Below are 27,050 nucleotides of genomic sequence, written 5' to 3'. Positions count from 1 at the left end.
TGTCGCTGAACAGTCGCTTTTTATGTATTCAGCACCTATGTATAATGTTGTAAAAATGCTCTAGAAGCTAAAGTCGCAGAAATGTCACACATATTTGGCCTGCAACTTTCTGTGCGACAAATTCAGACAGGAAAAATCAGTATAAATCCTTAGAAAATTATCCCCCAGTGTCTCCATCTGCTGGCGGTATTGAATAAGCATTGCTGCACTGATGGGGTATGCATTAGACGAAAAAAAAGAAGAAAAAGAAGAATAATACGCCCAGAAAAGAGGCGAAAAGGAGAAAAACGTAAAAAAACGTGAAAAAAAAGTAAGAGGAAGAGAAGGGAAAAAAAGGTGGAAATGGGTTTAAAAGTGATTTCGGCGGAGAAATATATATATATATATATATATATATATATATATATATATATATACGCGCACACACACACATATATATAAACGTATTCTCCGTTGAGATATTGCAGCCGCTGCTGTGTCCAGGCCCAGGAGCCTTAGCACTGTGCTGTGATGTCACTCAATACCACTGACATCACTAGGTGTAAACAACATCTCTCCTTTGCTGTGTATGTGACTATGGAGCTGTTTGGTGATGTCGTCTATTATGGCCTTCATAGAAGCAACAGGAGATTGTTGCATCCATCTAGAACCCTCAGAACTACAGTGCTATGATGTCACTCACTTCCACAGGCCTTGCAGAGTGTAAACAACAACAACCCAGCTTTGTTGTGTATGTAACCATAGGGATTTGTGATGTCACCTAGAACCTTCACAGCAGCGACAGCTTTATGAGGAGCATCAGCACTGCTCTGCCTGAGCAGAACCATCACCGCCATAGGTTGTCAAATAACCCGGATTTAACCCACACAGGTAAGTCCAATGGGGTGCAGGCATGTCCTCTATGCTTACAGCTTCCCGTGGGTGTTGGTTTGATACCGTTTGGGGACAGCCAAGGAGGCATCTGCAGGCAACAAAGGTAGGTGTGTGCTTGTGTGTGTGTTTCCTATGCAGATCCTAAGCCCAGTGTCACATGCAAGTAGGAGGAGTAAGAAGGGTTCCTGGCAAATCCGGGTTATGGATTGCATTTAAAAAGGCCCCGTGGGAGTGCAATGGGCCCCTGTCTTGCTGCTTAGCAATAATGGTATGGGTTTAGGTTCTGCTGTGCTGTACTGGTGGTTGACTGCCCCCCAGCCCAGAGTGTGCATGGAAAATTGTCTGGCAGCCTCCCTGACAGCAAGCAGTGATAGTGCCCATGAAGGGGACCTTGTTGGGCCCGCCCCTTTCACGGTTATCGCTTCTCGGCCTTTTGGCTAAGATCAAGTGTAGTATCTGTTCTTATCAGTTTAATATCTGATACGTCCCCTATCTGGGGACCATATATTAAATGGATTTTTGAGAACGGGGGCCGATTTCGAAGCTTGCTTCCGTCGCCCTATGCATTGACCCGATATGGCAGTATCTTCGGGTACAGTGCACCACCCCCTTACAGGGTTAAAAAGAAAGATTCCTACTTTCATTGCTACCTGCTTGCTGGCTAGCCAGCTAGCCAGCCCTGTGGGCCTTGCTGCTGCAGCCAAAAAACAAAAGGTGGTGCTGCTGCTGCTGCTTCTGCTGCTTCTGCTTGTGTCTGGCCGCTGTTGGAGCGTCCAGGCACAGGACTTCTGCTGCTGCTGACTAAATGGCCTCCTTAATTGGATCATTTGAGTAGCCAGCACACCTGTGCAGGTAGGGCATGACATGATAGGCAGCTGCCTTGATAGCGGGTGGGTGCTGAATGTTCCTAATTGACAAAATAAGATTAATGCTTATGAAGAAATATAAAATCTCATCCCTTCCCCAATATCGCGCCACACCCCTACCCCTTAATTCCCTGGTTGAACTTGATGGACATATGTCTTTTTTCGACCGTACTAACTATGTAACTATGTAACATAACATGGGGGGGGGGGGGGGGTCTCCTGGCTGTTCACACAGGTGTGTCATTGCTGTACATTGACCATGCATTGCTTCTGTGGTATTGCAAAGGCAAAGACAAATGCTTCCAGCCATCCATTGCACTAATGGATTGGTCATCAGCTGGCTGTCTATGTCCCGCATCAATATAGACCAAAGTACAGAGGGTTAGGCTATGCTATTGTGCACCTACCTGATGCATCAGAAGGTGCGAGGCCCTTGCTAAATTCTGTGCACAGACTTTGAGATCTATACTTTAGACTGTATCTAAACCTGCTCCAACATGGACTGACATTCTGGCCTACTTTCAGCCGATGCGACTTGTCTGTCGCTGAACAGTCGCTTTTTATGTATTCAGCACCTATGTATAATGTTGTAAAAATGCTCTAGAAGCTAAAGTCGCAGAAATGTCACACATATTTGGCCTGCAACTTTCTGTGCGACAAATTCAGACAGGAAAAATCAGTATAAATCCTTAGAAAATTATCCCCCAGTGTCTCCATCTGCTGGCGGTATTGAATAAGCATTGCTGCACTGATGGGGTATGCATTAGACGAAAAAAAAGAAGAAAAAGAAGAATAATACGCCCAGAAAAGAGGCGAAAAGGAGAAAAACGTAAAAAAACGTGAAAAAAAAGTAAGAGGAAGAGAAGGGAAAAAAAGGTGGAAATGGGTTTAAAAGTGATTTCGGCGGAGAAATATATATATATATATATATATATATATATATATATATATATATATACGCGCACACACACACATATATATAAACGTATTCTCCGTTGAGATATTGCAGCCGCTGCTGTGTCCAGGCCCAGGAGCCTTAGCACTGTGCTGTGATGTCACTCAATACCACTGACATCACTAGGTGTAAACAACATCTCTCCTTTGCTGTGTATGTGACTATGGAGCTGTTTGGTGATGTCGTCTATTATGGCCTTCATAGAAGCAACAGGAGATTGTTGCATCCATCTAGAACCCTCAGAACTACAGTGCTATGATGTCACTCACTTCCACAGGCCTTGCAGAGTGTAAACAACAACAACCCAGCTTTGTTGTGTATGTAACCATAGGGATTTGTGATGTCACCTAGAACCTTCACAGCAGCGACAGCTTTATGAGGAGCATCAGCACTGCTCTGCCTGAGCAGAACCATCACCGCCATAGGTTGTCAAATAACCCGGATTTAACCCACACAGGTAAGTCCAATGGGGTGCAGGCATGTCCTCTATGCTTACAGCTTCCCGTGGGTGTTGGTTTGATACCGTTTGGGGACAGCCAAGGAGGCATCTGCAGGCAACAAAGGTAGGTGTGTGCTTGTGTGTGTGTTTCCTATGCAGATCCTAAGCCCAGTGTCACATGCAAGTAGGAGGAGTAAGAAGGGTTCCTGGCAAATCCGGGTTATGGATTGCATTTAAAAAGGCCCCGTGGGAGTGCAATGGGCCCCTGTCTTGCTGCTTAGCAATAATGGTATGGGTTTAGGTTCTGCTGTGTGTACTGGTGGTTGACTGCCCCCCAGCCCAGAGTGTGCATGGAAAATTGTCTGGCAGCCTCCCTGACAGCAAGCAGTGATAGTGCCCATGAAGGGGACCTTGTTGGGCCCGCCCCTTTCACGGTTATCGCTTCTCGGCCTTTTGGCTAAGATCAAGTGTAGTATCTGTTCTTATCAGTTTAATATCTGATACGTCCCCTATCTGGGGACCATATATTAAATGGATTTTTGAGAACGGGGGCCGATTTCGAAGCTTGCTTCCGTCGCCCTATGCATTGACCCGATATGGCAGTATCTTCGGGTACAGTGCACCACCCCCTTACAGGGTTAAAAAGAAAGATTCCTACTTTCATTGCTACCTGCTTGCTGGCTAGCCAGCTAGCCAGCCCTGTGGGCCTTGCTGCTGCAGCCAAAAAACAAAAGGTGGTGCTGCTGCTGCTGCTTCTGCTGCTTCTGCTTGTGTCTGGCCGCTGTTGGAGCGTCCAGGCACAGGACTTCTGCTGCTGCTGACTAAATGGCCTCCTTAATTGGATCATTTGAGTAGCCAGCACACCTGTGCAGGTAGGGCATGACATGATAGGCAGCTGCCTTGATAGCGGGTGGGTGCTGAATGTTCCTAATTGACAAAATAAGATTAATGCTTATGAAGAAATATAAAATCTCATCCCTTCCCCAATATCGCGCCACACCCCTACCCCTTAATTCCCTGGTTGAACTTGATGGACATATGTCTTTTTTCGACCGTACTAACTATGTAACTATGTAACATAACATGGGGGGGGGGGGGTCTCCTGGCTGTTCACACAGGTGTGTCATTGCTGTACATTGACCATGCATTGCTTCTGTGGTATTGCAAAGGCAAAGACAAATGCTTCCAGCCATCCATTGCACTAATGGATTGGTCATCAGCTGGCTGTCTATGTCCCGCATCAATATAGACCAAAGTACAGAGGGTTAGGCTATGCTATTGTGCACCTACCTGATGCATCAGAAGGTGCGAGGCCCTTGCTAAATTCTGTGCACAGACTTTGAGATCTATACTTTAGACTGTATCTAAACCTGCTCCAACATGGACTGACATTCTGGCCTACTTTCAGCCGATGCGACTTGTCTGTCGCTGAACAGTCGCTTTTTATGTATTCAGCACCTATGTATAATGTTGTAAAAATGCTCTAGAAGCTAAAGTCGCAGAAATGTCACACATATTTGGCCTGCAACTTTCTGTGCGACAAATTCAGACAGGAAAAATCAGTATAAATCCTTAGAAAATTATCCCCCAGTGTCTCCATCTGCTGGCGGTATTGAATAAGCATTGCTGCACTGATGGGGTATGCATTAGACGAAAAAAAAGAAGAAAAAGAAGAATAATACGCCCAGAAAAGAGGCGAAAAGGAGAAAAACGTAAAAAAACGTGAAAAAAAAGTAAGAGGAAGAGAAGGGAAAAAAAGGTGGAAATGGGTTTAAAAGTGATTTCGGCGGAGAAATATATATATATATATATATATATATATATATATATATATATATACGCGCACACACACACATATATATAAACGTATTCTCCGTTGAGATATTGCAGCCGCTGCTGTGTCCAGGCCCAGGAGCCTTAGCACTGTGCTGTGATGTCACTCAATACCACTGACATCACTAGGTGTAAACAACATCTCTCCTTTGCTGTGTATGTGACTATGGAGCTGTTTGGTGATGTCGTCTATTATGGCCTTCATAGAAGCAACAGGAGATTGTTGCATCCATCTAGAACCCTCAGAACTACAGTGCTATGATGTCACTCACTTCCACAGGCCTTGCAGAGTGTAAACAACAACAACCCAGCTTTGTTGTGTATGTAACCATAGGGATTTGTGATGTCACCTAGAACCTTCACAGCAGCGACAGCTTTATGAGGAGCATCAGCACTGCTCTGCCTGAGCAGAACCATCACCGCCATAGGTTGTCAAATAACCCGGATTTAACCCACACAGGTAAGTCCAATGGGGTGCAGGCATGTCCTCTATGCTTACAGCTTCCCGTGGGTGTTGGTTTGATACCGTTTGGGGACAGCCAAGGAGGCATCTGCAGGCAACAAAGGTAGGTGTGTGCTTGTGTGTGTGTTTCCTATGCAGATCCTAAGCCCAGTGTCACATGCAAGTAGGAGGAGTAAGAAGGGTTCCTGGCAAATCCGGGTTATGGATTGCATTTAAAAAGGCCCCGTGGGAGTGCAATGGGCCCCTGTCTTGCTGCTTAGCAATAATGGTATGGGTTTAGGTTCTGCTGTGTGTACTGGTGGTTGACTGCCCCCCAGCCCAGAGTGTGCATGGAAAATTGTCTGGCAGCCTCCCTGACAGCAAGCAGTGATAGTGCCCATGAAGGGGACCTTGTTGGGCCCGCCCCTTTCACGGTTATCGCTTCTCGGCCTTTTGGCTAAGATCAAGTGTAGTATCTGTTCTTATCAGTTTAATATCTGATACGTCCCCTATCTGGGGACCATATATTAAATGGATTTTTGAGAACGGGGGCCGATTTCGAAGCTTGCTTCCGTCGCCCTATGCATTGACCCGATATGGCAGTATCTTCGGGTACAGTGCACCACCCCCTTACAGGGTTAAAAAGAAAGATTCCTACTTTCATTGCTACCTGCTTGCTGGCTAGCCAGCTAGCCAGCCCTGTGGGCCTTGCTGCTGCAGCCAAAAAACAAAAGGTGGTGCTGCTGCTGCTGCTTCTGCTGCTTCTGCTTGTGTCTGGCCGCTGTTGGAGCGTCCAGGCACAGGACTTCTGCTGCTGCTGACTAAATGGCCTCCTTAATTGGATCATTTGAGTAGCCAGCACACCTGTGCAGGTAGGGCATGACATGATAGGCAGCTGCCTTGATAGCGGGTGGGTGCTGAATGTTCCTAATTGACAAAATAAGATTAATGCTTATGAAGAAATATAAAATCTCATCCCTTCCCCAATATCGCGCCACACCCCTACCCCTTAATTCCCTGGTTGAACTTGATGGACATATGTCTTTTTTCGACCGTACTAACTATGTAACTATGTAACATAACATGGGGGGGGGGGGGGGGGGGTCTCCTGGCTGTTCACACAGGTGTGTCATTGCTGTACATTGACCATGCATTGCTTCTGTGGTATTGCAAAGGCAAAGACAAATGCTTCCAGCCATCCATTGCACTAATGGATTGGTCATCAGCTGGCTGTCTATGTCCCGCATCAATATAGACCAAAGTACAGAGGGTTAGGCTATGCTATTGTGCACCTACCTGATGCATCAGAAGGTGCGAGGCCCTTGCTAAATTCTGTGCACAGACTTTGAGATCTATACTTTAGACTGTATCTAAACCTGCTCCAACATGGACTGACATTCTGGCCTACTTTCAGCCGATGCGACTTGTCTGTCGCTGAACAGTCGCTTTTTATGTATTCAGCACCTATGTATAATGTTGTAAAAATGCTCTAGAAGCTAAAGTCGCAGAAATGTCACACATATTTGGCCTGCAACTTTCTGTGCGACAAATTCAGACAGGAAAAATCAGTATAAATCCTTAGAAAATTATCCCCCAGTGTCTCCATCTGCTGGCGGTATTGAATAAGCATTGCTGCACTGATGGGGTATGCATTAGACGAAAAAAAAGAAGAAAAAGAAGAATAATACGCCCAGAAAAGAGGCGAAAAGGAGAAAAACGTAAAAAAACGTGAAAAAAAAGTAAGAGGAAGAGAAGGGAAAAAAAGGTGGAAATGGGTTTAAAAGTGATTTCGGCGGAGAAATATATATATATATATATATATATATATATATATATATATATATACGCGCACACACACACATATATATAAACGTATTCTCCGTTGAGATATTGCAGCCGCTGCTGTGTCCAGGCCCAGGAGCCTTAGCACTGTGCTGTGATGTCACTCAATACCACTGACATCACTAGGTGTAAACAACATCTCTCCTTTGCTGTGTATGTGACTATGGAGCTGTTTGGTGATGTCGTCTATTATGGCCTTCATAGAAGCAACAGGAGATTGTTGCATCCATCTAGAACCCTCAGAACTACAGTGCTATGATGTCACTCACTTCCACAGGCCTTGCAGAGTGTAAACAACAACAACCCAGCTTTGTTGTGTATGTAACCATAGGGATTTGTGATGTCACCTAGAACCTTCACAGCAGCGACAGCTTTATGAGGAGCATCAGCACTGCTCTGCCTGAGCAGAACCATCACCGCCATAGGTTGTCAAATAACCCGGATTTAACCCACACAGGTAAGTCCAATGGGGTGCAGGCATGTCCTCTATGCTTACAGCTTCCCGTGGGTGTTGGTTTGATACCGTTTGGGGACAGCCAAGGAGGCATCTGCAGGCAACAAAGGTAGGTGTGTGCTTGTGTGTGTGTTTCCTATGCAGATCCTAAGCCCAGTGTCACATGCAAGTAGGAGGAGTAAGAAGGGTTCCTGGCAAATCCGGGTTATGGATTGCATTTAAAAAGGCCCCGTGGGAGTGCAATGGGCCCCTGTCTTGCTGCTTAGCAATAATGGTATGGGTTTAGGTTCTGCTGTGTGTACTGGTGGTTGACTGCCCCCCAGCCCAGAGTGTGCATGGAAAATTGTCTGGCAGCCTCCCTGACAGCAAGCAGTGATAGTGCCCATGAAGGGGACCTTGTTGGGCCCGCCCCTTTCACGGTTATCGCTTCTCGGCCTTTTGGCTAAGATCAAGTGTAGTATCTGTTCTTATCAGTTTAATATCTGATACGTCCCCTATCTGGGGACCATATATTAAATGGATTTTTGAGAACGGGGGCCGATTTCGAAGCTTGCTTCCGTCGCCCTATGCATTGACCCGATATGGCAGTATCTTCGGGTACAGTGCACCACCCCCTTACAGGGTTAAAAAGAAAGATTCCTACTTTCATTGCTACCTGCTTGCTGGCTAGCCAGCTAGCCAGCCCTGTGGGCCTTGCTGCTGCAGCCAAAAAACAAAAGGTGGTGCTGCTGCTGCTGCTTCTGCTGCTTCTGCTTGTGTCTGGCCGCTGTTGGAGCGTCCAGGCACAGGACTTCTGCTGCTGCTGACTAAATGGCCTCCTTAATTGGATCATTTGAGTAGCCAGCACACCTGTGCAGGTAGGGCATGACATGATAGGCAGCTGCCTTGATAGCGGGTGGGTGCTGAATGTTCCTAATTGACAAAATAAGATTAATGCTTATGAAGAAATATAAAATCTCATCCCTTCCCCAATATCGCGCCACACCCCTACCCCTTAATTCCCTGGTTGAACTTGATGGACATATGTCTTTTTTCGACCGTACTAACTATGTAACTATGTAACATAACATGGGGGGGGGGGGGGGTCTCCTGGCTGTTCACACAGGTGTGTCATTGCTGTACATTGACCATGCATTGCTTCTGTGGTATTGCAAAGGCAAAGACAAATGCTTCCAGCCATCCATTGCACTAATGGATTGGTCATCAGCTGGCTGTCTATGTCCCGCATCAATATAGACCAAAGTACAGAGGGTTAGGCTATGCTATTGTGCACCTACCTGATGCATCAGAAGGTGCGAGGCCCTTGCTAAATTCTGTGCACAGACTTTGAGATCTATACTTTAGACTGTATCTAAACCTGCTCCAACATGGACTGACATTCTGGCCTACTTTCAGCCGATGCGACTTGTCTGTCGCTGAACAGTCGCTTTTTATGTATTCAGCACCTATGTATAATGTTGTAAAAATGCTCTAGAAGCTAAAGTCGCAGAAATGTCACACATATTTGGCCTGCAACTTTCTGTGCGACAAATTCAGACAGGAAAAATCAGTATAAATCCTTAGAAAATTATCCCCCAGTGTCTCCATCTGCTGGCGGTATTGAATAAGCATTGCTGCACTGATGGGGTATGCATTAGACGAAAAAAAAGAAGAAAAAGAAGAATAATACGCCCAGAAAAGAGGCGAAAAGGAGAAAAACGTAAAAAAACGTGAAAAAAAAGTAAGAGGAAGAGAAGGGAAAAAAAGGTGGAAATGGGTTTAAAAGTGATTTCGGCGGAGAAATATATATATATATATATATATATATATATATATATATATATATGCGCACACACACACATAGATATAAACGTATTCTCCGTTGAGATATTGCAGCCGCTGCTGTGTCCAGGCCCAGGAGCCTTAGCACTGTGCTGTGATGTCACTCAATACCACTGACATCACTAGGTGTAAACAACATCTCTCCTTTGCTGTGTATGTGACTATGGAGCTGTTTGGTGATGTCGTCTATTATGGCCTTCATAGAAGCAACAGGAGATTGTTGCATCCATCTAGAACCCTCAGAACTACAGTGCTATGATGTCACTCACTTCCACAGGCCTTGCAGAGTGTAAACAACAACAACCCAGCTTTGTTGTGTATGTAACCATAGGGATTTGTGATGTCACCTAGAACCTTCACAGCAGCGACAGCTTTATGAGGAGCATCAGCACTGCTCTGCCTGAGCAGAACCATCACCGCCATAGGTTGTCAAATAACCCGGATTTAACCCACACAGGTAAGTCCAATGGGGTGCAGGCATGTCCTCTATGCTTACAGCTTCCCGTGGGTGTTGGTTTGATACCGTTTGGGGACAGCCAAGGAGGCATCTGCAGGCAACAAAGGTAGGTGTGTGCTTGTGTGTGTGTTTCCTATGCAGATCCTAAGCCCAGTGTCACATGCAAGTAGGAGGAGTAAGAAGGGTTCCTGGCAAATCCGGGTTATGGATTGCATTTAAAAAGGCCCCGTGGGAGTGCAATGGGCCCCTGTCTTGCTGCTTAGCAATAATGGTATGGGTTTAGGTTCTGCTGTGTGTACTGGTGGTTGACTGCCCCCCAGCCCAGAGTGTGCATGGAAAATTGTCTGGCAGCCTCCCTGACAGCAAGCAGTGATAGTGCCCATGAAGGGGACCTTGTTGGGCCCGCCCCTTTCACGGTTATCGCTTCTCGACCTTTTGGCTAAGATCAAGTGTAGTATCTGTTCTTATCAGTTTAATATCTGATACGTCCCCTATCTGGGGACCATATATTAAATGGATTTTTGAGAACGGGGGCCGATTTCGAAGCTTGCTTCCGTCGCCCTATGCATTGACCCGATATGGCAGTATCTTCGGGTACAGTGCACCACCCCCTTACAGGGTTAAAAAGAAAGATTCCTACTTTCATTGCTACCTGCTTGCTGGCTAGCCAGCTAGCCAGCCCTGTGGGCCTTGCTGCTGCAGCCAAAAAACAAAAGGTGGTGCTGCTGCTGCTGCTTCTGCTGCTTCTGCTTGTGTCTGGCCGCTGTTGGAGCGTCCAGGCACAGGACTTCTGCTGCTGCTGACTAAATGGCCTCCTTAATTGGATCATTTGAGTAGCCAGCACACCTGTGCAGGTAGGGCATGACATGATAGGCAGCTGCCTTGATAGCGGGTGGGTGCTGAATGTTCCTAATTGACAAAATAAGATTAATGCTTATGAAGAAATATAAAATCTCATCCCTTCCCCAATATCGCGCCACACCCCTACCCCTTAATTCCCTGGTTGAACTTGATGGACATATGTCTTTTTTCGACCGTACTAACTATGTAACTATGTAACATAACATGGGGGGGGGGGGGGTCTCCTGGCTGTTCACACAGGTGTGTCATTGCTGTACATTGACCATGCATTGCTTCTGTGGTATTGCAAAGGCAAAGACAAATGCTTCCAGCCATCCATTGCACTAATGGATTGGTCATCAGCTGGCTGTCTATGTCCCGCATCAATATAGACCAAAGTACAGAGGGTTAGGCTATGCTATTGTGCACCTACCTGATGCATCAGAAGGTGCGAGGCCCTTGCTAAATTCTGTGCACAGACTTTGAGATCTATACTTTAGACTGTATCTAAACCTGCTCCAACATGGACTGACATTCTGGCCTACTTTCAGCCGATGCGACTTGTCTGTCGCTGAACAGTCGCTTTTTATGTATTCAGCACCTATGTATAATGTTGTAAAAATGCTCTAGAAGCTAAAGTCGCAGAAATGTCACACATATTTGGCCTGCAACTTTCTGTGCGACAAATTCAGACAGGAAAAATCTGTATAAATCCTTAGAAAATTATCCCCCAGTGTCTCCATCTGCTGGCGGTATTGAATAAGCATTGCTGCACTGATGGGGTATGCATTAGACGAAAAAAAAGAAGAAAAAGAAGAATAATACGCCCAGAAAAGAGGCGAAAAGGAGAAAAACGTAAAAAAACGTGAAAAAAAAGTAAGAGGAAGAGAAGGGAAAAAAAGGTGGAAATGGGTTTAAAAGTGATTTCGGCGGAGAAATATATATATATATATATATATATATATATATATATATATATACGCGCACACACACACATATATATAAACGTATTCTCCGTTGAGATATTGCAGCCGCTGCTGTGTCCAGGCCCAGGAGCCTTAGCACTGTGCTGTGATGTCACTCAATACCACTGACATCACTAGGTGTAAACAACATCTCTCCTTTGCTGTGTATGTGACTATGGAGCTGTTTGGTGATGTCGTCTATTATGGCCTTCATAGAAGCAACAGGAGATTGTTGCATCCATCTAGAACCCTCAGAACTACAGTGCTATGATGTCACTCACTTCCACAGGCCTTGCAGAGTGTAAACAACAACAACCCAGCTTTGTTGTGTATGTAACCATAGGGATTTGTGATGTCACCTAGAACCTTCACAGCAGCGACAGCTTTATGAGGAGCATCAGCACTGCTCTGCCTGAGCAGAACCATCACCGCCATAGGTTGTCAAATAACCCGGATTTAACCCACACAGGTAAGTCCAATGGGGTGCAGGCATGTCCTCTATGCTTACAGCTTCCCGTGGGTGTTGGTTTGATACCGTTTGGGGACAGCCAAGGAGGCATCTGCAGGCAACAAAGGTAGGTGTGTGCTTGTGTGTGTGTTTCCTATGCAGATCCTAAGCCCAGTGTCACATGCAAGTAGGAGGAGTAAGAAGGGTTCCTGGCAAATCCGGGTTATGGATTGCATTTAAAAAGGCCCCGTGGGAGTGCAATGGGCCCCTGTCTTGCTGCTTAGCAATAATGGTATGGGTTTAGGTTCTGCTGTGTGTACTGGTGGTTGACTGCCCCCCAGCCCAGAGTGTGCATGGAAAATTGTCTGGCAGCCTCCCTGACAGCAAGCAGTGATAGTGCCCATGAAGGGGACCTTGTTGGGCCCGCCCCTTTCACGGTTATCGCTTCTCGGCCTTTTGGCTAAGATCAAGTGTAGTATCTGTTCTTATCAGTTTAATATCTGATACGTCCCCTATCTGGGGACCATATATTAAATGGATTTTTGAGAACGGGGGCCGATTTCGAAGCTTGCTTCCGTCGCCCTATGCATTGACCCGATATGGCAGTATCTTCGGGTACAGTGCACCACCCCCTTACAGGGTTAAAAAGAAAGATTCCTACTTTCATTGCTACCTGCTTGCTGGCTAGCCAGCTAGCCAGCCCTGTGGGCCTTGCTGCTGCAGCCAAAAAACAAAAGGTGGTGCTGCTGCTGCTGCTTCTGCTGCTTCTGCTTGTGTCTGGCCGCTGTTGGAGCGTCCAGGCACAGGACTTCTGCTGCTGCTGACTAAATGGCCTCCTTAATTGGATCATTTGAGTAGCCAGCACACCTGTGCAGGTAGGGCATGACATGATAGGCAGCTGCCTTGATAGCGGGTGGGTGCTGAATGTTCCTAATTGACAAAATAAGATTAATGCTTATGAAGAAATATAAAATCTCATCCCTTCCCCAATATCGCGCCACACCCCTACCCCTTAATTCCCTGGTTGAACTTGATGGACATATGTCTTTTTTCGACCGTACTAACTATGTAACTATGTAACATAACATGGGGGGGGGGGGGGTCTCCTGGCTGTTCACACAGGTGTGTCATTGCTGTACATTGACCATGCATTGCTTCTGTGGTATTGCAAAGGCAAAGACAAATGCTTCCAGCCATCCATTGCACTAATGGATTGGTCATCAGCTGGCTGTCTATGTCCCGCATCAATATAGACCAAAGTACAGAGGGTTAGGCTATGCTATTGTGCACCTACCTGATGCATCAGAAGGTGCGAGGCCCTTGCTAAATTCTGTGCACAGACTTTGAGATCTATACTTTAGACTGTATCTAAACCTGCTCCAACATGGACTGACATTCTGGCCTACTTTCAGCCGCTGCGACTTGTCTGTCGCTGAACAGTCGCTTTTTATGTATTCAGCACCTATGTATAATGTTGTAAAAATGCTCTAGAAGCTAAAGTCGCAGAAATGTCACACATATTTGGCCTGCAACTTTCTGTGCGACAAATTCAGACAGGAAAAATCAGTATAAATCCTTAGAAAATTATCCCCCAGTGTCTCCATCTGCTGGCGGTATTGAATAAGCATTGCTGCACTGATGGGGTATGCATTAGACGAAAAAAAAGAAGAAAAAGAAGAATAATACGCCCAGAAAAGAGGCGAAAAGGAGAAAAACGTAAAAAAACGTGAAAAAAAAGTAAGAGGAAGAGAAGGGAAAAAAAGGTGGAAATGGGTTTAAAAGTGATTTCGGCGGAGAAATATATATATATATATATATATATATATATATATATACGCGCACACACACACATATATATAAACGTATTCTCCGTTGAGATATTGCAGCCGCTGCTGTGTCCAGGCCCAGGAGCCTTAGCACTGTGCTGTGATGTCACTCAATACCACTGACATCACTAGGTGTAAACAACATCTCTCCTTTGCTGTGTATGTGACTATGGAGCTGTTTGGTGATGTCGTCTATTATGGCCTTCATAGAAGCAACAGGAGATTGTTGCATCCATCTAGAACCCTCAGAACTACAGTGCTATGATGTCACTCACTTCCACAGGCCTTGCAGAGTGTAAACAACAACAACCCAGCTTTGTTGTGTATGTAACCATAGGGATTTGTGATGTCACCTAGAACCTTCACAGCAGCGACAGCTTTATGAGGAGCATCAGCACTGCTCTGCCTGAGCAGAACCATCACCGCCATAGGTTGTCAAATAACCCGGATTTAACCCACACAGGTAAGTCCAATGGGGTGCAGGCATGTCCTCTATGCTTACAGCTTCCCGTGGGTGTTGGTTTGATACCGTTTGGGGACAGCCAAGGAGGCATCTGCAGGCAACAAAGGTAGGTGTGTGCTTGTGTGTGTGTTTCCTATGCAGATCCTAAGCCCAGTGTCACATGCAAGTAGGAGGAGTAAGAAGGGTTCCTGGCAAATCCGGGTTATGGATTGCATTTAAAAAGGCCCCGTGGGAGTGCAATGGGCCCCTGTCTTGCTGCTTAGCAATAATGGTATGGGTTTAGGTTCTGCTGTGTGTACTGGTGGTTGACTGCCCCCCAGCCCAGAGTGTGCATGGAAAATTGTCTGGCAGCCTCCCTGACAGCAAGCAGTGATAGTGCCCATGAAGGGGACCTTGTTGGGCCCGCCCCTTTCACGGTTATCGCTTCTCGGCCTTTTGGCTAAGATCAAGTGTAGTATCTGTTCTTATCAGTTTAATATCTGATACGTCCCCTATCTGGGGACCATATATTAAATGGATTTTTGAGAACGGGGGCCGATTTCGAAGCTTGCTTCCGTCGCCCTATGCATTGACCCGATATGGCAGTATCTTCGGGTACAGTGCACCACCCCCTTACAGGGTTAAAAAGAAAGATTCCTACTTTCATTGCTACCTGCTTGCTGGCTAGCCAGCTAGCCAGCCCTGTGGGCCTTGCTGCTGCAGCCAAAAAACAAAAGGTGGTGCTGCTGCTGCTGCTTCTGCTGCTTCTGCTGCTTCTGCTTGTGTCTGGCCGCTGTTGGAGCGTCCAGGCACAGGACTTCTGCTGCTGCTGACTAAATGGCCTCCTTAATTGGATCATTTGAGTAGCCAGCACACCTGTGCAGGTAGGGCATGACATGATAGGCAGCTGCCTTGATAGCGGGTGGGTGCTGAATGTTCCTAATTGACAAAATAAGATTAATGCTTATGAAGAAATATAAAATCTCATCCCTTCCCCAATATCGCGCCACACCCCTACCCCTTAATTCCCTGGTTGAACTTGATGGACATATGTCTTTTTTCGACCGTACTAACTATGTAACTATGTAACATAACATGGGGGGGGGGGGGGGGGTCTCCTGGCTGTTCACACAGGTGTGTCATTGCTGTACATTGACCATGCATTGCTTCTGTGGTATTGCAAAGGCAAAGACAAATGCTTCCAGCCATCCATTGCACTAATGGATTGGTCATCAGCTGGCTGTCTATGTCCCGCATCAATATAGACCAAAGTACAGAGGGTTAGGCTATGCTATTGTGCACCTACCTGATGCATCAGAAGGTGCGAGGCCCTTGCTAAATTCTGTGCACAGACTTTGAGATCTATACTTTAGACTGTATCTAAACCTGCTCCAACATGGACTGACATTCTGGCCTACTTTCAGCCGATGCGACTTGTCTGTCGCTGAACAGTCGCTTTTTATGTATTCAGCACCTATGTATAATGTTGTAAAAATGCTCTAGAAGCTAAAGTCGCAGAAATGTCACACATATTTGGCCTGCAACTTTCTGTGCGACAAATTCAGACAGGAAAAATCAGTATAAATCCTTAGAAAATTATCCCCCAGTGTCTCCATCTGCTGGCGGTATTGAATAAGCATTGCTGCACTGATGGGGTATGCATTAGACGAAAAAAAAGAAGAAAAAGAAGAATAATACGCCCAGAAAAGAGGCGAAAAGGAGAAAAACGTAAAAAAACGTGAAAAAAAAGTAAGAGGAAGAGAAGGGAAAAAAAGGTGGAAATGGGTTTAAAAGTGATTTCGGCGGAGAAATATATATATATATATATATATATATATATATATATATATATACGCGCACACACACACATATATATAAACGTATTCTCCGTTGAGATATTGCAGCCGCTGCTGTGTCCAGGCCCAGGAGCCTTAGCACTGTGCTGTGATGTCACTCAATACCACTGACATCACTAGGTGTAAACAACATCTCTCCTTTGCTGTGTATGTGACTATGGAGCTGTTTGGTGATGTCGTCTATTATGGCCTTCATAGAAGCAACAGGAGATTGTTGCATCCATCTAGAACCCTCAGAACTACAGTGCTATGATGTCACTCACTTCCACAGGCCTTGCAGAGTGTAAACAACAACAACCCAGCTTTGTTGTGTATGTAACCATAGGGATTTGTGATGTCACCTAGAACCTTCACAGCAGCGACAGCTTTATGAGGAGCATCAGCACTGCTCTGCCTGAGCAGAACCATCACCGCCATAGGTTGTCAAATAACCCGGATTTAACCCACACAGGTAAGTCCAATGGGGTGCAGGCATGTCCTCTATGCTTACAGCTTCCCGTGGGTGTTGGTTTGATACCGTTTGGGGACAGACAAGGAGGCATCTGCAGGCAACAAAGGTAGGTGTGTGCTTGTGTGTGTGTTTCCTATGCAGATCCTAAGCCCAGTGTCACATGCAAGTAGGAGGAGTAAGAAGGGTTCCTGGCAAATCCGGGTTATGGATTGCATTTAAAAAGGCCCCGTGGGAGTGCAATGGGCCCCTGTCTTGCTGCTTAGCAATAATGGTATGGGTTTAGGTTCTGCTGTGTGTACTGGTGGTTGACTGCCCCCCAGCCCAGAGTGTGCATGGAAAATTGTCTGGCAGCCTCCCTGACAGCAAGCAGTGATAGTGCCCATGAAGGGGACCTTGTTGGGCCCGCCCCTTTCACGGTTATCGCTTCTCGGCCTTTTGGCTAGATCAAGTGTCTGGTCAGGAGGATCCTGGGAGTTTGTCCTACCTTTTTCAAGGGGGGCTGCTACGAGGAACCGAAAAGGCGATCGACAAGATGGGTGTTCGCATCCGTTACCTTACATCCGGTGAAACGCGGATTCGTTTTTCCTTTCGCTTTGATGTTGATGAAGACAAGCAAGAACTCGTCCAACTTTCTTATTTTGTGAAAGAAACTCTCTACAAGCTTCTTGGGGTGAAGAAAGAGAACATCGTCTGTCTCAGAGATCCTCGGAAGGGCAGCTTCATCCTAACTCTGGACTCTGCTTATGCATGCCAGAATCTTTTTGAGAAGCTGAAAAGCAATCAAGACCTTGCTGAGCTTGATGGGATCACGGTCACAGTGTTGTATACTGGAGGCGATATTCCTCTAGTTGTGTGTATGCACAATCCCTTTGTGACTGTGTCCCATATTGAACTCTTTTTGGGGAAATACTGCAGTTCTGTTAAGTATTCCCATAAGGTGATGAATTCAGAAGACCTATGGACGGGGAAACATAAGTTTTTTGTGAAAATGAAGGAGGATGCTACTGGCATTGGAGGGTTGTGTCATCCACCCTCCAACTTTTCTATCGGTCGGGATAAGGGCTATTTGTTTTATCCCGAGATGCCTACTTTTTGTAGGAAATGTAAGAAATTCGGACATACTATGGAAGTTTGCACGGACACTACAGTTCGCTGTGGTCGGTGCAATCAAGAAGGCCATGTTTCTAAGGACTGTGCTAAAATCGTCTGCAACATTTGTGGTGAAGAAGGCCATGCCTTTAAAGATTGCAGTCTCCGTTCCAGTGTAGCTAGATCGTGGGCTGACCGTGTAGCGGGGAGAGTGGGTGTAGTGCAAGCTGAAGTACCACCTGCGAAAGCACCCCAGCGGTCTGAGGCGCCTTCAGAAAAGCCGGCTGTAACTTCTGATGTCGTGGCAGAGCTTATGGACCATTCTGCTGCTGTGCCTGAGACAGAGGGGAGACCTTCTGTGGAGGGTTCTGGCGGTGAAGGGTCACTAGTGAGCAGTGAAGCCATGGAGGTTGGCGTGAAGGAGATCAAGCGGAAGAAGGAACTCGGAGATGAGCCACAACTTGGCATCAAACGGCCTGTCAAAAAAAGCTCAGACGAATGTGAGGACAGTCAACATGCATGGAGGCCTTCTATAAGATCAGCGTCCGATCCAAAAAATATCAAAGAGTTCGAAAGCCCGGAGTCACCTGTGGGTTTCATATCGGACTCAAACTCCAGTAGCGAATAGCTTCCTTAAAGTGCTCCTCTCTTAATGTGAGAGGTCTAAAGAGCCCTACGAGAAGGGCTGCTTTGTTTCGTTTTTTAGAGACCTTGGACTCTTCTCTGTTCTTTTTACAAGAATGTGGAATTGAACATAGTCCAAATTATGAGGACCTTTGTCGTGGCTGGACTTTGGGACCATCGGTCTGGTCGGGTGACAATCTGAACAGATCTTCAGGTGTTGGGATCTTGTTTAGAGGTTCAGATGTACAAGTTTTGTCCTTCTTAGAAATTATACCTGGTAGAGCGCTATTAGTTAATATTAAGTACAATGGCTCGGAGATTAAGCTTTTTAACATCTATGCTTCTCCTGAAAAAAATGAGAGAGCCGACTTGATTAATGATATTCAGGCTTTTATCCCAGGTTCAACACCTATTTTAATGGCTGGAGATTTTAATTGTTGTATGAGTGGTGATCATCGTGAGAGTGGAAGTGTGCATGTCAGAGTGGATAAAACAGAGAAACAGATTAAGAGTATGACTGAGGATTTTAACTTTACCGATGTCTGGAGGAGAAAATACCCAGACGACCCTGGTTACACATGGGAAAATAATGTCTGCAAATCCAGGATTGATTTTGTTTTTTTATCGGAAAGTTTTAATCTAGTTGATGTTTCTCTTTTATCGAATATTTTCTCTGATCATAAGTTATTATATGCACATGTCACTTTACCTGGCCTAGAGAAAGGCAGAGGCGTTTGGAAGCTCAACACTACTTTATTAGAGGACATGAAAACAAAAAATGATTTTATTGCTACTTATAACAAATGGAGATTGCGTCAATCCCAATATAAAAATATTTTGGATTGGTGGGAGGATGTTAAAAAGTGGACTAAACAGTTTTTTATCCGTGTGGGCATCCAAAAGGCTAAGGAGAAAAAGTTATGGTTTAAAACGTTAAACACTAAAATCCAAACATATTATAAACTAAAGCAAGCCGGGCTTGAGATGGATGATGTTATTGCTCAGACAAAGAATGAAATAAAAAATGCCATTAGTCAAAAAGGAAAAGAAATGATTTTTAATAGCAAGGTGCAATGTCTGGAGAATGATGAAAAGTGTTCGAGATTCTTTTTTAAGAAGGTGGTGGGAAAGAAAGAAATGATATCTGTAATAGAAGGGAAGATAACTAATGAAGAGATGTTGCGAGAAGCACAAGTATTTTATCAGGAGCTTTTTAATAAAAAAGATATTGATATTTCCTTTACTAATGATGTTTTAGATACCTTGGATTCAAAACTTGACAAAACTGACCAAGAGGGCCTTTGTGATGAAATCTTTTTACCTGAACTTTTAAGCACTTTTAAGAGTTTTTTAAATGGTAAAACACCTGGTTCGGATGGGTTGCCAGTTGAATTTTATCTGTGTTTTTGGTCCATTTTAAAAGATGATCTTTTAGGTATTTTTAACTGTGCTTTTAAATCTGAGATTTTACCTGCGTCCTGGAGAGATGGTGTTGTTACTCTGATTTTTAAAAAAGGAGACATCTCTAAATTAGAAAATTGGAGGCCTATTACCCTGCTAAATACAGACTATAAGGTTTTAGCAAAAATTTTAGCAAATAGGCTCAAGCAGGTAATTGCTAAGGTTATACACAGTGACCAAGTATGCGGAGTACCTGGAAGGAAAATAAGTGATCATCTAAACCTTGTAAAAGATGTTTTATGGTATCAGAAACAATGTGATCAGAAATTGGCAATTTTATCCTTGGATTTTCAAAAGGCTTATGACCGTGTTTCTCATGATTTTTTATGGTTGGTTTTAAAGAAAATGAATTTTCCTGATTTTATTGTTGGAAAAATTGCACTTTTATATAAAAACTGTTTTAGTCGTATTTTAATTAACGGTTTTTTATCCCAAGAGGTATGTTTACAGTCTGGGGTGAAACAAGGGTGCCCCCTATCACCCATTCTTTTCATATGTGCAATAGAACCTCTGTTGAATGTTTTGAGAAAAGATAAGCTCATTAGAGGAGTGCCAATCCCTGGAAGTGGAGGACAGAGCGTAAAGACGATAGCATACATGGATGATGTTAATATTCTATGTTCAGATGAACCATCCCTGAAACGTGCTATCAGACAGACAGAATTTTTTTGTGAGGGCTCTGGCTTCAAATTAAATAAAAATAAATCTGATTGCTTTGCAATAGGGAATTGGGGCAATACGGAGGTGAATGTGCAATATGATAAAATCAAAATCTTGGGTGTCATCTTTGACAATGAAAATAATGGAGAGGAAAGCTGGTCCATCGTCAAAGAGAAAGTGCAAAAGAAAATAAGTTTTTGGAAAATGAGGAAATTAACAATAGAAGGAAAAGTACTGATAATGAAAGCTTTGTTGCTACCTATCATGCTATATTTAAGCTTGGTTTTCCCACCGAGTGAACGCACCTTAAAGTTTTTAAACAAGATTTGCTTTCATTTTTTATGGGGGTCTAAAATGGATAAACTCAGAAGAGATGTAATGATGAAGACAAAGAAATTGGGGGGTAAGGATGTGCCTGATTTAAAAAGGTTTTTATATATTCACTTTTTTTCTATGTGTTTTAATGGCTTGCAAAGAAACTGTTATTGGTCTTATTTTTTAAAATATGCTGCAGGTCACATTTTTAGAAAAAGAAAGTGGATAACCTTACCTTTAACGTCCCCAATCTTATTTATTCCCCCAGCGCACTATGTGGTTTTAGAAAAGATTATTCGTATTTATGGCATTGCTAATTTTAGTCAAGAAATTTGTAGTAATGCACGAAAATTAGTTCCTGAAATCAGGAAGATAGAACAGATTTGCTTAATATCTAATTATTCCACTGAGAAATCTCTAAGAGTTTGGAGGATGGTGAATATGGGATTCTTATCTAATGACTTAAAAGATCTGGCCTGGCAGATAGCACATCGATGTTTGCCTACCAGAGAATTCCAACACAGAAGAGGATTGTGTCGTAGTGCAAAGTGCCCGAGAATGGGGTGTCCTAGTGAGGAAACAGTTTTTCACATTTTTTGGAACTGTTTTTACGCCCAAGAGATATGGCATTTGATAGGACCCTTACTAAAATTCATTTCTGATCTTAATTTTTTAAATCATGAAGTTATTTTATATGGATTTTATAATGTTTTATCTGTGGAGAAGTCTCGGGTTTTGTGGATTAGTATAAATTGTATTAAAATTGCACTATGGAAGACGAGGAATATTCTTCTTTTTAAAAGAGACACTATTACCTCTAAAGATTGTGTTCGCCTAGCTCTTAGTGAGATGTATGTTTTCTATTTATTGGATAAAAAAAGATTAGGTCACAAAGTGGCTAAAAGTCTTTGGAATCTACATCTGTGGAATATGCTTTTAGCAGACTAAGTGTAATCTGGACTGCGTAAGGTCTTTTAGTCTAAGAATATTATATCTAAAAGTAAAAAATCTGTTCTTATCAGTTTAATATCTGATACGTCCCCTATCTGGGGACCATATATTAAATGGATTTTTGAGAACGGGGGCCGATTTCGAAGCTTGCTTCCGTCGCCCTATGCATTGACCCGATATGGCAGTATCTTCGGGTACAGTGCACCACCCCCTTACAGGGTTAAAAAGAAAGATTCCTACTTTCATTGCTACCTGCTTGCTGGCTAGCCAGCTAGCCAGCCCTGTGGGCCTTGCTGCTGCAGCCAAAAAACAAAAGGTGGTGCTGCTGCTGCTGCTTCTGCTGCTTCTGCTTGTGTCTGGCCGCTGTTGGAGCGTCCAGGCACAGGACTTCTGCTGCTGCTGACTAAATGGCCTCCTTAATTGGATCATTTGAGTAGCCAGCACACCTGTGCAGGTAGGGCATGACATGATAGGCAGCTGCCTTGATAGCGGGTGGGTGCTGAATGTTCCTAATTGACAAAATAAGATTAATGCTTATGAAGAAATATAAAATCTCATCCCTTCCCCAATATCGCGCCACACCCCTACCCCTTAATTCCCTGGTTGAACTTGATGGACATATGTCTTTTTTCGACCGTACTAACTATGTAACTATGTAACATAACATGGGGGGGGGGGGGGGGGGGGTCTCCTGGCTGTTCACACAGGTGTGTCATTGCTGTACATTGACCATGCATTGCTTCTGTGGTATTGCAAAGGCAAAGACAAATGCTTCCAGCCATCCATTGCACTAATGGATTGGTCATCAGCTGGCTGTCTATGTCCCGCATCAATATAGACCAAAGTACAGAGGGTTAGGCTATGCTATTGTGCACCTACCTGATGCATCAGAAGGTGCGAGGCCCTTGCTAAATTCTGTGCACAGACTTTGAGATCTATACTTTAGACTGTATCTAAACCTGCTCCAACATGGACTGACATTCTGGCCTACTTTCAGCCGATGCGACTTGTCTGTCGCTGAACAGTCGCTTTTTATGTATTCAGCACCTATGTATAATGTTGTAAAAATGCTCTAGAAGCTAAAGTCGCAGAAATGTCACACATATTTGGCCTGCAACTTTCTGTGCGACAAATTCAGACAGGAAAAATCAGTATAAATCCTTAGAAAATTATCCCCCAGTGTCTCCATCTGCTGGCGGTATTGAATAAGCATTGCTGCACTGATGGGGTATGCATTAGACGAAAAAAAAGAAGAAAAAGAAGAATAATACGCCCAGAAAAGAGGCGAAAAGGAGAAAAACGTAAAAAAACGTGAAAAAAAAGTAAGAGGAAGAGAAGGGAAAAAAAGGTGGAAATGGGTTTAAAAGTGATTTCGGCGGAGAATATATATATATATATATATATATATATATATATATATATATATATATATATATACGCGCACACACACACATATATATAAACGTATTCTCCGTTGAGATATTGCAGCCGCTGCTGTGTCCAGGCCCAGGAGCCTTAGCACTGTGCTGTGATGTCACTCAATACCACTGACATCACTAGGTGTAAACAACATCTCTCCTTTGCTGTGTATGTGACTATGGAGCTGTTTGGTGATGTCGTCTATTATGGCCTTCATAGAAGCAACAGGAGATTGTTGCATCCATCTAGAACCCTCAGAACTACAGTGCTATGATGTCACTCACTTCCACAGGCCTTGCAGAGTGTAAACAACAACAACCCAGCTTTGTTGTGTATGTAACCATAGGGATTTGTGATGTCACCTAGAACCTTCACAGCAGCGACAGCTTTATGAGGAGCATCAGCACTGCTCTGCCTGAGCAGAACCATCACCGCCATAGGTTGTCAAATAACCCGGATTTAACCCACACAGGTAAGTCCAATGGGGTGCAGGCATGTCCTCTATGCTTACAGCTTCCCGTGGGTGTTGGTTTGATACCGTTTGGGGACAGCCAAGGAGGCATCTGCAGGCAACAAAGGTAGGTGTGTGCTTGTGTGTGTGTTTCCTATGCAGATCCTAAGCCCAGTGTCACATGCAAGTAGGAGGAGTAAGAAGGGTTCCTGGCAAATCCGGGTTATGGATTGCATTTAAAAAGGCCCCGTGGGAGTGCAATGGGCCCCTGTCTTGCTGCTTAGCAATAATGGTATGGGTTTAGGTTCTGCTGTGTGTACTGGTGGTTGACTGCCCCCCAGCCCAGAGTGTGCATGGAAAATTGTCTGGCAGCCTCCCTGACAGCAAGCAGTGATAGTGCCCATGAAGGGGACCTTGTTGGGCCCGCCCCTTTCACGGTTATCGCTTCTCGGCCTTTTGGCTAAGATCAAGTGTAGTATCTGTTCTTATCAGTTTAATATCTGATACGTCCCCTATCTGGGGACCATATATTAAATGGATTTTTGAGAACGGGGGCCGATTTCGAAGCTTGCTTCCGTCGCCCTATGCATTGACCCGATATGGCAGTATCTTCGGGTACAGTGCACCACCCCCTTACAGGGTTAAAAAGAAAGATTCCTACTTTCATTGCTACCTGCTTGCTGGCTAGCCAGCTAGCCAGCCCTGTGGGCCTTGCTGCTGCAGCCAAAAAACAAAAGGTGGTGCTGCTGCTGCTGCTTCTGCTGCTTCTGCTTGTGTCTGGCCGCTGTTGGAGCGTCCAGGCACAGGACTTCTGCTGCTGCTGACTAAATGGCCTCCTTAATTGGATCATTTGAGTAGCCAGCACACCTGTGCAGGTAGGGCATGACATGATAGGCAGCTGCCTTGATAGCGGGTGGGTGCTGAATGTTCCTAATTGACAAAATAAGATTAATGCTTATGAAGAAATATAAAATCTCATCCCTTCCCCAATATCGCGCCACACCCCTACCCCTTAATTCCCTGGTTGAACTTGATGGACATATGTCTTTTTTCGACCGTACTAACTATGTAACTATGTAACATAACATGGGGGGGGGGGGGGGGGGTCTCCTGGCTGTTCACACAGGTGTGTCATTGCTGTACATTGACCATGCATTGCTTCTGTGGTATTGCAAAGGCAAAGACAAATGCTTCCAGCCATCCATTGCACTAATGGATTGGTCATCAGCTGGCTGTCTATGTCCCGCATCAATATAGACCAAAGTACAGAGGGTTAGGCTATGCTATTGTGCACCTACCTGATGCATCAGAAGGTGCGAGGCCCTTGCTAAATTCTGTGCACAGACTTTGAGATCTATACTTTAGACTGTATCTAAACCTGCTCCAACATGGACTGACATTCTGGCCTACTTTCAGCCGATGCGACTTGTCTGTCGCTGAACAGTCACTTTTTATGTATTCAGCACCTATGTATAATGTTGTAAAAATGCTCTAGAAGCTAAAGTCGCAGAAATGTCACACATATTTGGCCTGCAACTTTCTGTGCGACAAATTCAGACAGGAAAAATCAGTATAAATCCTTAGAAAATTATCCCCCAGTGTCTCCATCTGCTGGCGGTATTGAATAAGCATTGCTGCACTGATGGGGTATGCATTAGACGAAAAAAAAGAAGAAAAAGAAGAATAATACGCCCAGAAAAGAGGCGAAAAGGAGAAAAACGTAAAAAAACGTGAAAAAAAAGTAAGAGGAAGAGAAGGGAAAAAAAGGTGGAAATGGGTTTAAAAGTGATTTCGGCGGAGAAATATATATATATATATATATATATATATATATATATATATATATATATATATATACGCGCACACACACACATATATATAAACGTATTCTCCGTTGAGATATTGCAGCCGCTGCTGTGTCCAGGCCCAGGAGCCTTAGCACTGTGCTGTGATGTCACTCAATACCACTGACATCACTAGGTGTAAACAACATCTCTCCTTTGCTGTGTATGTGACTATGGAGCTGTTTGGTGATGTCGTCTATTATGGCCTTCATAGAAGCAACAGGAGATTGTTGCATCCATCTAGAACCCTCAGAACTACAGTGCTATGATGTCACTCACTTCCACAGGCCTTGCAGAGTGTAAACAACAACAACCCAGCTTTGTTGTGTATGTAACCATAGGGATTTGTGATGTCACCTAGAACCTTCACAGCAGCGACAGCTTTATGAGGAGCATCAGCACTGCTCTGCCTGAGCAGAACCATCACCGCCATAGGTTGTCAAATAACCCGGATTTAACCCACACAGGTAAGTCCAATGGGGTGCAGGCATGTCCTCTATGCTTACAGCTTCCCGTGGGTGTTGGTTTGATACCGTTTGGGGACAGCCAAGGAGGCATCTGCAGGCAACAAAGGTAGGTGTGTGCTTGTGTGTGTGTTTCCTATGCAGATCCTAAGCCCAGTGTCACATGCAAGTAGGAGGAGTAAGAAGGGTTCCTGGCAAATCCGGGTTATGGATTGCATTTAAAAAGGCCCCGTGGGAGTGCAATGGGCCCCTGTCTTGCTGCTTAGCAATAATGGTATGGGTTTAGGTTCTGCTGTGTGTACTGGTGGTTGACTGCCCCCCAGCCCAGAGTGTGCATGGAAAATTGTCTGGCAGCCTCCCTGACAGCAAGCAGTGATAGTGCCCATGAAGGGGACCTTGTTGGGCCCGCCCCTTTCACGGTTATCGCTTCTCGGCCTTTTGGCTAAGATCAAGTGTAGTATCTGTTCTTATCAGTTTAATATCTGATACGTCCCCTATCTGGGGACCATATATTAAATGGATTTTTGAGAACGGGGGCCGATTTCGAAGCTTGCTTCCGTCGCCCTATGCATTGACCCGATATGGCAGTATCTTCGGGTACAGTGCACCACCCCCTTACAGGGTTAAAAAGAAAGATTCCTACTTTCATTGCTACCTGCTTGCTGGCTAGCCAGCTAGCCAGCCCTGTGGGCCTTGCTGCTGCAGCCAAAAAACAAAAGGTGGTGCTGCTGCTGCTGCTTCTGCTGCTTCTGCTTGTGTCTGGCCGCTGTTGGAGCGTCCAGGCACAGGACTTCTGCTGCTGCTGACTAAATGGCCTCCTTAATTGGATCATTTGAGTAGCCAGCACACCTGTGCAGGTAGGGCATGACATGATAGGCAGCTGCCTTGATAGCGGGTGGGTGCTGAATGTTCCTAATTGACAAAATAAGATTAATGCTTATGAAGAAATATAAAATCTCATC

General features: G+C 44.7%; 9 non-coding genes and 1 pseudogene across 9 annotated transcripts; all 10 read left to right on the top strand.

The window, feature by feature from the left end:
- Nucleotides 1–1,290: 1,290 nt before the first annotated feature.
- Nucleotides 1,291–1,481, top strand: LOC130327204 (U2 spliceosomal RNA). Its single transcript, XR_008871670.1, has one exon. It is a non-coding gene; the product is annotated as a U2 spliceosomal RNA (small nuclear RNA).
- A 2,089-nt stretch (nt 1,482–3,570) lies between these two features.
- LOC130327203 (U2 spliceosomal RNA) lies at nt 3,571–3,761 on the top strand. The gene has a single exon (XR_008871669.1). It is a non-coding gene; the product is annotated as a U2 spliceosomal RNA (small nuclear RNA).
- A 2,084-nt stretch (nt 3,762–5,845) lies between these two features.
- LOC130327201 (U2 spliceosomal RNA) lies at nt 5,846–6,036 on the top strand. The gene has a single exon (XR_008871668.1). It is a non-coding gene; the product is annotated as a U2 spliceosomal RNA (small nuclear RNA).
- Nucleotides 6,037–8,126: 2,090 nt separating this feature from the next.
- On the top strand, nt 8,127–8,317 carry LOC130327210 (U2 spliceosomal RNA). The gene has a single exon (XR_008871675.1). It is a non-coding gene; the product is annotated as a U2 spliceosomal RNA (small nuclear RNA).
- Nucleotides 8,318–10,401: 2,084 nt separating this feature from the next.
- On the top strand, nt 10,402–10,592 carry LOC130327205 (U2 spliceosomal RNA). Its single transcript, XR_008871671.1, has one exon. It is a non-coding gene; the product is annotated as a U2 spliceosomal RNA (small nuclear RNA).
- A 2,083-nt stretch (nt 10,593–12,675) lies between these two features.
- Nucleotides 12,676–12,866, top strand: LOC130327209 (U2 spliceosomal RNA). Its single transcript, XR_008871674.1, has one exon. It is a non-coding gene; the product is annotated as a U2 spliceosomal RNA (small nuclear RNA).
- Nucleotides 12,867–14,943: 2,077 nt separating this feature from the next.
- Nucleotides 14,944–15,134, top strand: LOC130327208 (U2 spliceosomal RNA). The gene has a single exon (XR_008871673.1). It is a non-coding gene; the product is annotated as a U2 spliceosomal RNA (small nuclear RNA).
- A 6,810-nt stretch (nt 15,135–21,944) lies between these two features.
- Nucleotides 21,945–22,120, top strand: LOC130327206 (U2 spliceosomal RNA; annotated as a pseudogene).
- A 2,100-nt stretch (nt 22,121–24,220) lies between these two features.
- Nucleotides 24,221–24,411, top strand: LOC130327207 (U2 spliceosomal RNA). Its single transcript, XR_008871672.1, has one exon. It is a non-coding gene; the product is annotated as a U2 spliceosomal RNA (small nuclear RNA).
- A 2,099-nt stretch (nt 24,412–26,510) lies between these two features.
- On the top strand, nt 26,511–26,701 carry LOC130327200 (U2 spliceosomal RNA). Its single transcript, XR_008871667.1, has one exon. It is a non-coding gene; the product is annotated as a U2 spliceosomal RNA (small nuclear RNA).
- Nucleotides 26,702–27,050: the final 349 nt, after the last annotated feature.

Source organism: Hyla sarda, unplaced genomic scaffold, assembly GCF_029499605.1.
Source record: "Hyla sarda isolate aHylSar1 unplaced genomic scaffold, aHylSar1.hap1 scaffold_2942, whole genome shotgun sequence".
NCBI lineage: Eukaryota > Metazoa > Chordata > Amphibia > Anura > Hylidae > Hyla > Hyla sarda.
This window is presented reverse-complemented; position numbering and strand designations above follow the sequence as displayed.